Here is a 14,261-nt window from a genome sequence, read left to right as displayed (position 1 = left end):
TATTCAGGTGGCTGGCGATCTGACAAGATGGCAGGTTATGTGGCCTAACAAACCCTTTTTACAAAGAGAAGAAAAGTGTAGATAAGGGGTTTAGAATTTAGGGAAAAAGTTGATCAGATAAAGCTGCATTCATCTTTCTTTCATCTGTGCCCTCAGAGATGGGCTTTATCTGTGCCCTGCGTGGTAGACGTCTCACCTGGAGCACAATGGCTCAGATGCCACCTCGATTGCTTTCAGTCCTCCTGAGGCACAAAGGTGGAACTGCTTATGGTCTCCCAGACTCAGGGTGGGTCGTACCTTCAGTTCCTGGAACAATAGCTGTTTATGTGCATTGACTACTAAGCTTATTTGCTATTACCTAAACTAAAATTTTTCAATTCTTGAGTCCCCCATCACCTTGACCAGGGACTAAACGAACAACCCAGGCACGTGCCCTGACCAGGAATTGAACCAGTGACCAACTGAGCCACACTGGTCAGGATATTATTTCTCTTTTCGATGATAACATCCTAATGGGTGTGAAGTGTGGTATCTCATAGTTTTAATTTGCATTCTTCTGGAGCTAATGATGTGGACCATCTTTTCATGTGCTTATTAATGATTTGTACTTCATCTTTGGAGAAATGCCTATTCAAGTCCTTTGCCCAATTTCGTATAGGTTATTTGTCTTTTTAATATTTATTTATAAGAGTTCTTTTATATTTAGAAACAAGTTTCTTATTAGATATATGGTTTGCCAAATTTGTCTTTATTCTGTGGGTTCTCTTTTCACTTTCTCAATGGTGTGTTGCTTGTATTTCTTGTTCACAGAAAATTAGCAGGACCTGGGTGGGAGGGGAAAGGGGAGCCTTTAAGAGGCAAGCAGGCAGACAGACAGCTGTGATAAATGTCCTGATAATAAGGGAGGATATAAACCTATGGACAGGTTGTATAAAAACAGAAGGTGAGACCTAAGAACATGCCCCTTTTCAGCCTGAGGTGATCCCTGGGTTCTGGGTGAGGATCTGACTGCCTTCTCTTGAGATAATGCACTGCATTTTGAAAGGTTTTCCACCCCCAAGGGACAGAGTAACTTTTGAAGCTGTAAGTTCCAGGGATGGGTGCCTTCAGTCAGAAATGTGTGAGGAAACCCTATTATGTGCCAGGACAGTGCTGGACGCTAAAGGTACAGCTCTCATACAAAACACGATGATCTCAGCCATCCCAAAGTTGGCGGGAGGGTAGGGAAGGCAGCTGAACACAGAAACCACCAGGCAAGGACTTCCAGATGCCCCAGGTGTACACAGCCCTCAACTACCCTGTGCCCATTGAGGGCAGCTGGGCAGCTATTGGCATTCTTATTTTACGGGTGAGGAAACTGAGGCTAGAGAGAAGCTAGGATTGTGGTGTTTCCAGGTGAGGAAATCATCAGGACCAAGCTCAGAGTTTCAGCCTCTCATTACTCCCTCCATTTCTACACTTTTTAGGCTTAAAAAGTTCTGGCAACAATTTGCATTTTCAGTTACAGATTGATAAGCCCCTGCTACAGAGCCCCCAAGCCTCTGGGCACGCACCAGTTTGCCCCAGGGACTCGCACTAAGGGTTGGCCCCACACACTGCTGTTTCCAGCCCACGGGCTCCTTTTTCCGGAATGCTTTTTTCTGGTTCATTCTCATGTCCTCCAAGGCTCGGCTCAAGCCCAACCCCTGCAAGAAGCCGCCCAACTGCCCCTTTGGAAGTCAGTGCCCTTCTCAGAAGACGTTGTTCAGTTTCCCGCTGTGCCTGGCACTGTCTTTGAGCACAGGTCTCTAGAATGGGTGTGAACTTCTCAGAGGCTAAGAAAATTTAGAGCTTCTGTTTGTATATAAATTTTAGCTGTATCCCTTAACATTTATGTTTGTTTTTATATGGTTTATTTTGAATATAACATTATAGTGCACAAATTATAGCACTTTAAATATACTTAATTTACAGGTAAATATAGCAACAAGAGGAATGTATTCCCCCAAATTAATTTTTCTACTAGATAAAATTTAAACTGAAGTTTGAAGATAACTGTGGGCCCCATGAGGACAAGCACTGCGCCGTGTTCCTCTCCAAGTGCCATGGCCAGCCCCCCACCAGGAATGTCAGCTCAGTCTCTGCCTGGGAGGGTATGGGAGGGTCCCCTGTGGGCCTGCAGGCCATCTCTCCATCTAGCTGCCCGGTGCCACAGCCAGCTACCCTCTATCCCCACCCACATCCACCCCCACCCGACCCCATGGTGACCCCTTTGCAACTGTTCCTGCCCCAGCCACTTGAGCCTAAGGGTTGTCTGCTGCAGTGAGGGCTACCTGTGTCATGACTGCCCACCGTGAACAGCTTGACTGCTGGTAGGCAGGCCGTCAGGCCAGGCATGGCTCCCAGCTACAAACAGCCTTTGTTGTGGCTCTGTGGGGAAGTGGGAGGGGATTCCTGAGTCGGGGCAGAGACCCGGAGGGGCTAGGACCAGTGCCTTGTGCAAGCTCCTGCACTCTTGCACGCCTGCATCTCTGGTTCCTGCTGGAAGCTTGGGAGGGGGAAGCAGGCAGGTCTGTATGTAGGTGGCAGGCCTTAGCCCTGCCAGCAGCAATTTGATCCCCTCCCTGCTCTGTCCCCCAGATCTGGAAATAGTACAAGCAGGGAGCCAGGGCAAAGCCAGGATTAGTCACACCCTCACCTTCCAGCAACAGGGGCTCTGCTGGTCCTCTGAGGCCTTCTGGATTTGCCCCACCTGTCCTACCCTTGCTGACCTTTACCCCCACAGCAGGCCTTGTTCTGGGCACTGGGAGGGCAAAGAATTTTAAGACATGCCAAGCTGCCCGTGAAGTACCTCAGAGTAGAGTATGCATGCGCAAACTTGGCACATGGCACCAGTCAGAATAGATGGCTCTGAGCTCTTGCATGAATTAGCCCCTCTTATTCTCACAACAACTCGTGTGAAAAGGTACAGTTAGTGTCCCCATTTTAAAGGTGAGGAAACTAGGGCCCAAAAACACCCAGCTAGTAAGTGTTGGGCATGGTGATGATTTGACCTCAGCTTTTGGCCCAACAGTGGCTGTCTTGTTTCTGAACTAGAGAGGAAAATTCACCACCCCTGGGATGGAGGCCTTATCAGGAGAGATTACCACCTGGCTAGTTCCTGTCCTAAAGACTGAGTTTTGATAACAGGAAGCGCATTAGAGGTGCTTTATGTTTAATTTCCATTGATCCTGCAGCAGGGCCCCTTAGGACCATAGGTCTGGAACTTTGAATAGACCCCTAAATTGCCAGGGTGAGTGGGGCTCAGAGATCTCGTGTTAGAAAAGCCACCCAGAGAGCCTCAGTGATGCTCCCTTGTCTCTTCTGGGGCAAAGCTGGGACCAGTCCCTGGTCCCCCCAGCCCCTGCCCATGGCTTGCTTCCCTCTGAGCAGTTGCCTCCATCTCAGTTTACCGAAAGGAAGCAAGTCCCGTTGGGTTCTGAGCATTGAGCCTGAGAGCCAACCCCACACAGTTCCTTCCCATTTGCACTGCCAAGTCTGGGGTTAAACACAGCACTCAAAGTTTTGGTCTCATTGTCTTTTTTTTCTTTTGGTGGGTTGGGTTTTGCTTTGAATCTATAAACCCTTGGGGTTCTTCAAGGACCAGGAGAAGGATCTGTGCCACAAAGCCCAGCCTGGCTTCTCCTCTGGAAGTGATGTCTGCCTCCAGGGCTCCATCCCACCCTGTGTTCAGTTCCTGGCGAGTGTGTCTTATCTCACCACTTATACATACACACCATTGAAAACCAGATTGTAGACCCTGAAGTGGAGATCACATCTTACTTATCTTTATGCTCTTAGAGTATTCTCATAATAGTTTCTCAGGAGATGGCAGGGAGAAGAAGAAATCGAGAAAAGACAGGAGAGACTTCTGTCCAGGAGGCTTCTTGGGCTCCTCCAAATTGCTAGCAAACTCCTAGCAAATTGCTAGGAGAAGATGGAGGCCTCGGTGTGGCTACTTTCCTTCCTCAAAAGTGCAAACTCACCCTAGGGCTGGCTGAGACAGGTGGCTGAGACAGTGACTAGGAAGGGTACCCATGTATCTGTTCCAGCCGTGACTGACCACAGGGAACGTTGGAGTCCCTGGGTAGTCAGCCTTTACATTCACCTTGGCCCAGATCCCCTAAGCTGGCCTGGAGCCTAGGCTGCCTGCAAAGTCCCAGTCATGATGTGGCCCTCTTCCCCATGGCTGAAGAGGTGCTGCCAAGGTCTTTTGCATCCTTCTTTTGCCTGTTGCTGCTGCTGGGTTCAGTGCTGGCAGCCGTTGTTTGTGTCATTATTATTGTCCGACCTCTATGAGTGCTTATTGTGAGCTGGGCAAGCACTTATTCTAAGTGCTTTACAAATACTGATTTACTTATTTCTACAGTTTCTTCATAAGGAAAGTACTCTAATTATCTCCTTTTTATAAGTGGGAAAACTGAGGCACTGACAAGCCCAAGGTCATAGAGCCAGCAGGTGGCAGCCAGCATTAGATCCCAAGCAGTCTGGCTCTGGAGCTTGGCTCTTGGCCCAGGCAACCTTAAGTGGAAACCCAGCCCCCCACTCCGCACCCGTGGACCACAGCTCCTAGCCTGTGCACCAAGGAAAGTCAGGAAGCCTCCCTGCACCTACAAGGGCAGCTCATTACCACTTGAGGAAATGCACCCAAATCAGGCAGAAAACACTCCCATTTTTTCAGGGAGATACTGTCCCCTTCATTTCCCACAGTCGAGTCTGGCGTGAGCAGGGCGGGGATCCCGGATGGTACTTGCTTGTCTGTATGAGCATGACCCCTCCATCAGTGGGTCCCCACAAAAGTAACCCCCCAAAGCCTTAGCTCAGCTGGTCCCTGATATGCTGTGAGAGACACAGGGTGATACTTGAAAACTGTCAGTGTGAAGTGTGAGAGGCGAAGGGAGTTACCTGCCTCTGCACATGGCAGAGGCAGGGTGGCAGTGCACGTCCCCGGCACTCAGAATGGATGGTCAGTGTGTCCCCTTTCACTCTGACCCCTCTTCTTAGCTAGTGTGGCCCTAGCTCTGCCACTCACTGACTGGGGTGTCCCTAGACAGGTCCCTATCCTCTGTCTGGGCAGTAAGCCTATTGGTGAAGCTCAAACTGCAGAGGCAGACAGACCAGCATCCGGGCCCCTTCCCTACTTACACTCTGCCACCTGGAGAAAGTTCCTTGGCCTCTCTGAGACTCAGTTTCCCCCTCTTTAACTTGGAGATAATAATGGTGCCTATTTCATGGGGTTCTTATGAGGACTGGATATCCCTTGTAGAAAGGCAGCATCCAGCACATAGGGAACATCTCATAAATAGAAGCCGCTGCTGCCTTGAAAAGTGTCCATGTCACAGCTTTCAAAGCCTTTTAGGATTGCATTATCTGTCATCTCCTAGCAAAGATTGTGACTTCATTTACAAAGGTGGGATGCCCAGAGAAACACAGGGCTTGTCCAAGGACAAGAGCTGCTCCATGGCAGAGCCTGCCACAGTCTCTCGGTGCCCCTGCTCCTCGTCATATTAGACCTGGAACCCCCCACCCACTTTGCTTTGCTTGTGTTGAGCAGGTCTCGGGAGACGGTTATGGAGTGGGAAGAGGCAGACATCTGGGCAGGGTGTTAAAAGCCATCCCTGCTGCTCCACTAGTTCCAGGCGACAGTTCTGAATGCTTCTGTGTCAGGGACCCCTGGGTACTCATCGGCTGGTGAAGCTCAGAATAATGCTCTTACATGTATAAAATAAAATAACAGGGTTAAAAAGGAAGCCAATTATATTGAAGCATAGCTTCTAAAATGTTTTTTAAAAGGATATGCTTTGCTTCCTTTATTAGCATATTAAATATATATTTTATATTCTATGTACTTCCTTATTAGTATATTAAATAACAGGATCTAGTGGCTGGTCTAGTATCAACTTTGATTATGTTTTATTTAAATTTTCCCCTGCCTTTAAGGAGGTATGATTGACAAATAAAAATTGTTTATATTTAAGATATTCAGTGTGATGTTTAGATATACATATACATTGTAAAATAATTGCCACAGTCAAGCTAGTAACATATTCATTACCTCACGCATAGTACCCATTTCTTTGTGTTAGGAACACTGGAGATCTCCCTGTCCTCTTACCAAGTTTCAAGTGTGCAATGCAGTATTATTAGCTATAGTCACCATGCTGCACATTAGATTAGGTCTCCAGAACTTACTCATCTTGTAAGTGAAAGTTTGTACCCTTTGACCAAATCTCCTCATTTCTCCCACCCCTCAGCCCATTCTTCTCTGCTTCCGAGTCTGACTTTTTTAGATTCCACATATGACTGAGATCGTGTAATATATGTTTTTCTGTGTTAGGCTTATTTCACACAGTATAATGTCCCACAGAATGTGTTTCTCTTTTAAAGCTGAATAATACTCCATTGTATATACAGGCCACATTGTCTTTATTCATCCATCAGCAGACACTCAAGTTATTCCCATGTTTTGGCTGCTGTGAATAATGCTGCAGTGAACATAGGCTGTGGAATTCTCTTCAAGGTAGTGACTTTATTTCTTTTGGATAAATACCCAGAAGAGGGATTGCTAGATCATAGGATAGTATTATTTTTAATTTTTTGAGGAGCCTCCATGCTGTTTTCTGTGGAGGCTGTACACTCCTACCAGCATACAAAGGTTCCCTTTTTCCTACATTTTTGCCAACATTTATTACCTTTTGACTTTTTGATAATAGTCATCCTAACTGGTGTGAAGTATTATTTATTGTGGTTTTGTTTATATTTCCCTAATGATGAGTGATATTGAGCATGTTTTAAGCATGTACCTATTAGCCATTTGTGTTTCTTCTTTGGGAAAATGCCTATTCAGGTCCTTTGCCAGTTTTTAATTAGATTATTTTGCTTCCTACCCCCCCACGCCAATTTTTTTTTACTATTGAGTTGCATGAGTTTTTTATATTTTTGGATATTATCAGATATATATATGTATCTGGTAAAGGATCATCAGATATATATATTATCAGCTATATATACATATATAGTGATATATATATGTATATATATATGATAACTAGTATCTGATATATATCTCTGATTATATATATATCTGATTATATCACACAACTTACTATTGAGTTCTATGAGTTTCTTATGTTTTTGGATATTATTGGATATATATACTAGACTGATATTTACCAGGTAAGTGGTTTACAAATATTTTCTCCCATTCCATAGGTTGCCTTTTCCTTTGTTGATTACTTTGTTATGCAAAACTTTTTTGACTGAGGTAGTCCCACTTGTTTATTTTTGCTTTTGTTCTCTGTGCTGTTCATGTCATCCAAAAAATTGTCATCAAAACCAACATCATAGATATTTTTTCTGTCTTTTCTTCTAGGTGTTGTAAATTTCAGGTCTAATATTTAAGTTTTTAATCCTTTTGAGTTGATATGTATGTATAGTGTAAAATAAAGGTCCAGTTTCATTCTTTTGTATGAGGATATGTAGTTTTCCGAACACCATTTGTTAAAGAGAATGTTGTTTCCCCATTGTATATTCTTGGCACTTTTGTCAAAGATTAGTTGACTTTATAAGTGTTTGTTTATTTCTGGGTGGTCTACTCTATTCCATTAGTCTTATGTATCTGTTTTTATGCCAGTACTATACTATTTTGATTAACATAGCTTTGTAATATAGTTTGAAATCAGGAAGTATGATATGTTCTTGCCCAAGATTGCTTTAGCTATTTGGGGTCTTTTGTATAATCTTAAGATTATTTTCTCTATATTTGTAAAAAATGTCATTGGAATTTTGATAGAGATTGCTTTGAATTTGTAGATCACTTTGGGCAGTGTGGACATTTTTACAATATTCTTCTGATCCCTACATTTTTAAAAAATTTTTTTAATGAAATTCCTAAAATTTCTTTTTTAGATAGTTCATTGTTAGTGGCTACAACCACAGATGATTTTTGTAGATTGATCTTTGTATCTTGTAACTTCCTGAATTAGTTTCCTAGTTTTAACAATTTTCTTTTTTTTGTGGACTCTTTAGGATTTTCTGTATGTAACATCATGTCATCTGCAAATAGTGACAATTTTACTTCTTTTCCAATTTGGATGCCTTTTATTTATTTACTTCCTTAAATCTGGCTAGGACTTTTAGTGCTATGTTGAGTAGAAGTGAAAAAAGTAGCCATCCTTACCTTAGAGTGAAAGCTTCTAGCTTTTTACCATTGAATATGATGTGAGGTGGTGGACTTGTCATATGTGGCCTCTACTGTGTTGAGGTACATTTCTTCTATACCTGTTTTCTTGAGAGTTTTTTTAAACATGAAAGGATGTTCAGTTTTGTCAAATGCATTTTCTGGCATCTATTAAGGTGGTCCTATGACTTTTATCCCTAATTCTGTTAATATCACATTTATGGCTTTATATGTTGAAACATCCTTACATTCCAGGGATAAATCCCACTTGATCATGGTATAGGATTCCTTTAATGTGCCATTGAATTCTGTTTGCTAGTATTTTGGTGAGAATTTTTTAAAAATATATTTTATTGATTGTGCTATTACAGCTGTCCCATTTTTCCCTCCTTTTTATTCTCCTCTGCCCTGCAGCCCCAATCTCACCAGCATCCCCTCACCTTAGTTTATGTCCATGGGTAGTGCATATAAGTTCTTTGGTGTCTCCATTTTCTATACTGTTAACTTCCCTGTGTCTATTTTGTACCTACTATTTATGCTTCTTATTCCCTGTACCTTTTCCCCCATTCTGTGTCTGCCTTCTCCCTACTGATAACCCTTTATGTGAGCTCTATTTCTATGATTCTGTTCCTGTTCTAGTTGTTTGCTTAGTTTGTTTTGGGTTTTTTTTAGGTTCAGTTATTATTTTTTTTAATATTTTATTTTTTTAGAGGGGAAGGGAAGGAGAGATGGAAAGAAACATCAATGTATGGTTGCCTCTCGTGCATCCCCTGCTGGGAACTGGCCTGCAACCCAGGCATGTGCCCTGACTGGGAATCAAATTGTGATCCTTTGGTTCGCAGGCCCGCACTCAATCCATTGAGCTACGCCAGCCAGGGCTACGCCAGCCAGGGCAGTTCAGTTATTGATAATTGTGAGTTTGTTGTCATTTTACTGTTCAAATTTTTTATCATCTTCTTTTTCTTAGATAAGCCCCTTTAATATTTCATATAATGCAAGCTTGGTGATGATGAATTCCTTTAACTTGACCTTATCTGGGAAACACTTTATCTGCCCTTCCATTCTAAATGATAACTTTGCTGGATAGAGTAATCTTGGATGTAGGTCCTTGCCTTTCATGACTTGGAATACTTCCTTCCAGACCCTTCTTGCCTGCAAGGTTTCTTTTGAGAAATGAGCTGAGAGTGTCATGGAAACTTCTTTGTAGGTAACTATCTCCTTTTTACTTGCTGCTTTTAAGATTCTCTCCTTATATTTAAATCTTAGGTAATTTAATTATCATCTGTCTTGGTGTGTTTCTCCTTGGATCTAACTTCTTTGGGACTGTCTAGGCTTCCTGGAAGTCTATTTCCTTTGCCAGATTGGGGAAGTTCTTCATTATTTTTTCAAATAAGTTTTCAATTTCTTTTATTAAATATATTTTATTGCTTATGCTATTACAGTTGTCCCATTTCCCCCTTCACTCCCCTCCACCCTGCACACCCCCTCCCACCCACATTTCCCCTCTTTACTTCATGTCCATATGTCAATAGTTATACGTTCTTTAGCTTCTACATTTCCCATACTATACTTGTCCTCCCCCATCTATGTTCTACCTACCATCTATGCTACTTATTCTCGGTACCTTTCCCCACTTTCTCCTCCTCCCACTCCCCTGTTGCTAACCCTCCATGTGGTCTCCATTTCTGTGGTTCTGTTCCTGGTCTAGTTGTTTGCTTAGTTTGTTTTTGTTTTTGTTTTTGTTTTTGTTTTAGGTGTGGTTGTTAATAACTGTGAGTTTGCTGTCATTTTACTGTACATGTTTTTTATCTTCTTTTTCTTAGATAAGTCCCATTAACATTTCATATAATAAGGGCTTGGTGATGATGAACTCCATGAACTTGACCTTATCTGAGAAGCACTTTATCTGCCCTTCCATTCTAAATGAAAGCTTTGCTGGATAAAGCAATCTTGGATGTAGGTCTTTGGATTTCATGACTTGGAATACTTCTTTCCAGCTCCTTCTTGCCTGTCAGGTCTCTTTTGAGAAATCAGCTGACAGTCTGATAAAAACTCCTTTGTAGGTAACTGACTCTTTATTTCTTGCTGCTTCTAGGATTCTCTCCTTCATTTTAATCTTGGCTAATGTAATTGTGATGTGCCTTGATGTGTTCCTCTTTGGGTCCACCTTCTTTGGGACTCTCTGAGCTTCCTGGACTTCCTGGAAGTCTATTTCCTTTGCCAGACTGGGGAAGTTCTCCTTTATTATTTGTTCAAATAAGTTTTCCACTTGTTGCTCTTCCTTTTCTCTTCCTTGCACCCCTATAATTCCGATGTTGGAACATTTAAAACTGACCTGGAGGTTCCTAAGCCTCTCCTCAATTTTTTGAACTCTCATTTCTTCATTCTTTTCTGATTGGATGTTTCTTTCTTCCTTCTGGTCCACTCCACTGATTTGAGTCCCAGTTTCCTTCCCATCACTATTGGTTCCCTGTGCATTTTCCTTAATTTCACTTAGCATAGTCTTCATTTTTTTCATCTAATTTGCAACCACATTCAACCAATCCTGTGAACATCCTGATCACCAGTGCTTTGAACTGTGCATCTGTTAGGTTGGCTATTCCTCATTGCTTAGTTGTCTTTTTTCTGGAGCTTTGATCTGTTCTTTCATTTGGGCCATTTTTTTTGTCTTGATGCACCTGTTACATAGTGAGGGGCAGAGCCTTAGGTGTTCACCAGGGTGGGGCAACCCAGTCACTTTGTTGTGATGCTGTTTGTGGGGCGGGGGGGGGGTCCGAGAGGGAGCAATGGTTCTTGCTCTTCTCTCTGTCGAATTTCAGTCACTTCCCCTGCTTCCCCCAAGCAAATTGGGCCCTTCTGGTGCTGATTCCTGTGTGGGTGGGCTTGTGTATGTTCTAGGACCTGGTGGGTCTCACCAAGGAACTCTCTTGTGAGGCTGGGAGTTTCTTGTGCCCCTCAACCCCCACAGGTGTTTTCAATCAGTGTTTTTGAGGCTTTATTTCACCACGCTGGGGCCCTGGGTTGCACTGTCTGTCTGGCTCCCCAGTTTCGCCTGGTTTATCTGCATGCGGGACTGCCTAGTCCACTAGCCACCTTGTGAGCTGTGCCCCTCCACAATCCGCCACCTCACTGGGTCCTCCAGCCACTCCTTGCATGCCCAGGATCTGCCAGCTGCTGCCTTGCAGATCTGCCAACTGGCCATCCACCAGCCACCACTTTGCCGGGACCCCTCTCCACTGAGCGGCTCAGCTCTACCCCTCCTACCCATCTGGATGAATGTGTCTACTTTATCTCCTTGATTGTTGGACTTCCATATAGTTCAATTTTCTGTCAGTACTGGTTGTTTTTTGTTTCTAAGTTGTTGTTGTCCTTATTTTGGTTGTGTGAGGAGGCAGTGTGTCTACCTATGCCTCCATCTTGGCTGGATCAAGTTTTCAATTCTTGCTCTTCCTCTTCTCCTTCTGGCACCCCTATGATTCAGATGTTGGGACATTTAAAGTTGCCGTGGAAGTTCCTAAGCCTCTCCTCAATTTTTGAATTCTTGTTTCTTCATTTCATTCTGGTTGAATGTTTATTTATTCCTTTTAGCCCAAACTGTTTATTTGAGTCCCAGTCTCCTTCCTGTCACTGTTGGTTACCAGTATATTTTTCTTTATTTTATTGTGCACAGCCTTCACTTTTTCATCTGTTTTGTGACCATGCACCACCAGTTCTGTGAGCATCCTGATTACCAGTGTTTTGAACTGTGCATCTGATAGACTGGCTATCTCTTCGTCGCTTATTTCTATTTTTGGAGCTTTGATCTGTTCTTTCATTTGGGCTATGTTTCTTTGCCTCAGCATACCTGTTATGTTGTAATGGGTGGAGTCTAGGTATTCACCAAGGCTGGGCAACCAATCCTCTTGGCTGCACTGTGTGGTATATAGGGGAGGGGTCCAAGAGGGAATAATGCTGGTTGCTTGGCTCTTGGCCAGCTTTCAGTCACATCTGCCACTACCCATAAGCAAATTGGGACTTTCTGGTACTGATTTCCTGGTGGGTGGGTCTGTGTATGTTTTAGGGCCCTGTCGGTCTCTCTAATGAACTCCTCTGTGAGGCTGGAAGTTTCTCCCTCTGCCACAACCCACACAGATATTTACAGCCATAGGTTTTGAGGCTTTCTTTCTTCACACTGAAACCCTGAGTCACACTGTCTATCTCACTCCCCAGTTATTCCTCCCAATTTATCCACATCAAAATGTGGGACCACTCAGTCCATCAGCTGCTGCCTCATCCACCCTGTCCTACAGCCACCATGTCACATGTCCTCTTTGCCCTGGCTACCATCTCTGCCCCTCCTACCAGTCTGAATGAATGTTTCTTCTTTAACTCCTTGGTTGTCAAACTTTCATACAATTTGATTTTCTGGCAGTTCTGGTTATTTTTTGTTTTTAAATCTATTGTCCTTCTTTTGGTTGTCCGAGGAGGCAAAGTGTATCTACCTACATCTCCATCTTGGCCAGAAGTTGAGAATTTTTGCATCTGTGTTCATCAGGGATATTGTCCCATAATTTTCTTTTCTTGCAGTGTTCTTATTTTGGGTATCTGAGTAATGCTGGCCTCACACAATGAGCTTGGAAGTGTTTCCTCCTCTTCAATTTTGTGGAATAGTTTGAGAATGACTGGCATTAATTCTTCTTTAAATGTTTTGTAGAATTTACCATTGAGCCATACAATCTTGGGCTTTGTCTTTGGAATATCTTAATTAATGATTCAATATTCTTATTCCTTATTTGCCTGTCAGATTTTCTATTTCTTAATGATCTGTTCTTAGTAGATTGCATGTTTTTTTTTTAGGAATTTATCTATTTCTTCTAGGTTATCCAATTCATTGGCATATAATTGTTCATTATAGTCTCTTATGATTCTTTCTATTTCTGTAGTATCAGTAGTAATTTCTCCTGTTTTATTTTTATTGTATTTATTTTCTTTTTTTAGTCTTGCTAAAGATTTATCAGTTTTGTTTAGTTTTCAAAAAACCTTGTCATAGTTTTATTGATTTTCTTTTATTGTTTTTCTAGCTTATAGTTCATTTATTTCCACTCTGATCTTTTTGTTCTTTTCTTCTGCTAACTTTGGATTTAATTTGTTAAAGTTAAGTTTTTCGAGATCTTTTTTTCTTAATTAAGCTATGAATAACTTAGAACGGCTTTTGCTGCATCACAAAAGTTTGGGTTTCTATTTTCATTTGTCTCAAGACTTTTTTTTATTTCCCTTTGTTTTCTTCTTTGACTCATTGGTTGTTCAGGGTGTATCATTTAATTTCTACACATTTGTGAAATTTTCAGTTCTTCTCCTGTTACTGATGTCTAGTTTCATATTCTTGTGGTCAGAAAAGATATTTTATATGATTTCAACCTTCTTCAATGTGTTAAGATTTGTTCTATGACCTAACGTATGATCTATCCTAGGGAATGTTCCAGGTACTCATAAGGAGGCTGCAGGGCTGTCTAATGTTTCCATACTGACCTCTGTCTTTATATATTTAGATGCTCATATTTATATATTTATATGTTTAGATGCTCTGTATATTTAGAGGATCTTATTTACAATGATTTTAAATTAGTGATAAGTTTAAGCAATATTTAGAAAACTTTCACAATTAAGTTTCTGCTGTCACATTGGTCAGTATGGGTGACAGACTCATTGTGACTTCTCCTATGGTTTTTGCTTACATTTGTGCATAAAGGAGATAGCAAATTTTGGTGAAAACTTGGTGACAATTAAAATATAACTTTTCCCAATAATTTTACTATAAACTCTTGCTTCAAGTCCAGAGTTTTCTCCATGTCTACTCATACCTCAGGCTCAGTGAAGGAGATCCCAGGGCACCCACCCAATCTCAGGATCCATTCAATGTCATGACTCACTTCCACCTTACTCCCAGAGAGTGGGATTTCATTACGTATTCATTCATTCAGAGAGTACTGAGCACCAGCCTTGTTGCAAATGGTGAGATCCAAAGTCAAATAAGATAAGGTCCTTGTCCTCAAGCTGCTCAACATCTAGTTAAGGAACAGCATCA

The 14,261-nt window shown here is 42.3% G+C and overlaps 1 protein-coding gene across 2 annotated transcripts in view; it reads left to right on the top strand.

Annotated features, from left to right (window-relative positions):
• STEAP3 (STEAP3 metalloreductase) overlaps positions 1-14,261 on the top strand; it is a 54,679-nt gene that overhangs the window by 15,690 nt on the left and 24,728 nt on the right. Inside the window, exon 1 of one of the 2 annotated variants that reach the window (XM_037049893.1) lies at positions 3,583-3,718. The exons of the other annotated variant lie outside the window; for it this stretch is intronic. The gene's annotated coding sequence lies outside the window, so the exon portion shown is untranslated. Of the gene's footprint in view, positions 1-3,582; positions 3,719-14,261 lie in introns of those variants that run through there. 2 annotated transcript variants of the gene reach the window in all.

Source organism: Sturnira hondurensis, unplaced genomic scaffold (assembly GCF_014824575.4).
Source record: "Sturnira hondurensis isolate 20B ecotype Veracruz unplaced genomic scaffold, ASM1482457v3 Scaffold0006496, whole genome shotgun sequence".
NCBI classification, from domain to species: domain Eukaryota; kingdom Metazoa; phylum Chordata; class Mammalia; order Chiroptera; family Phyllostomidae; genus Sturnira; species Sturnira hondurensis.
The sequence above is the reverse complement of the archived record's forward strand: the minus strand, read 5'-3'. Positions and strand labels throughout refer to the sequence as shown.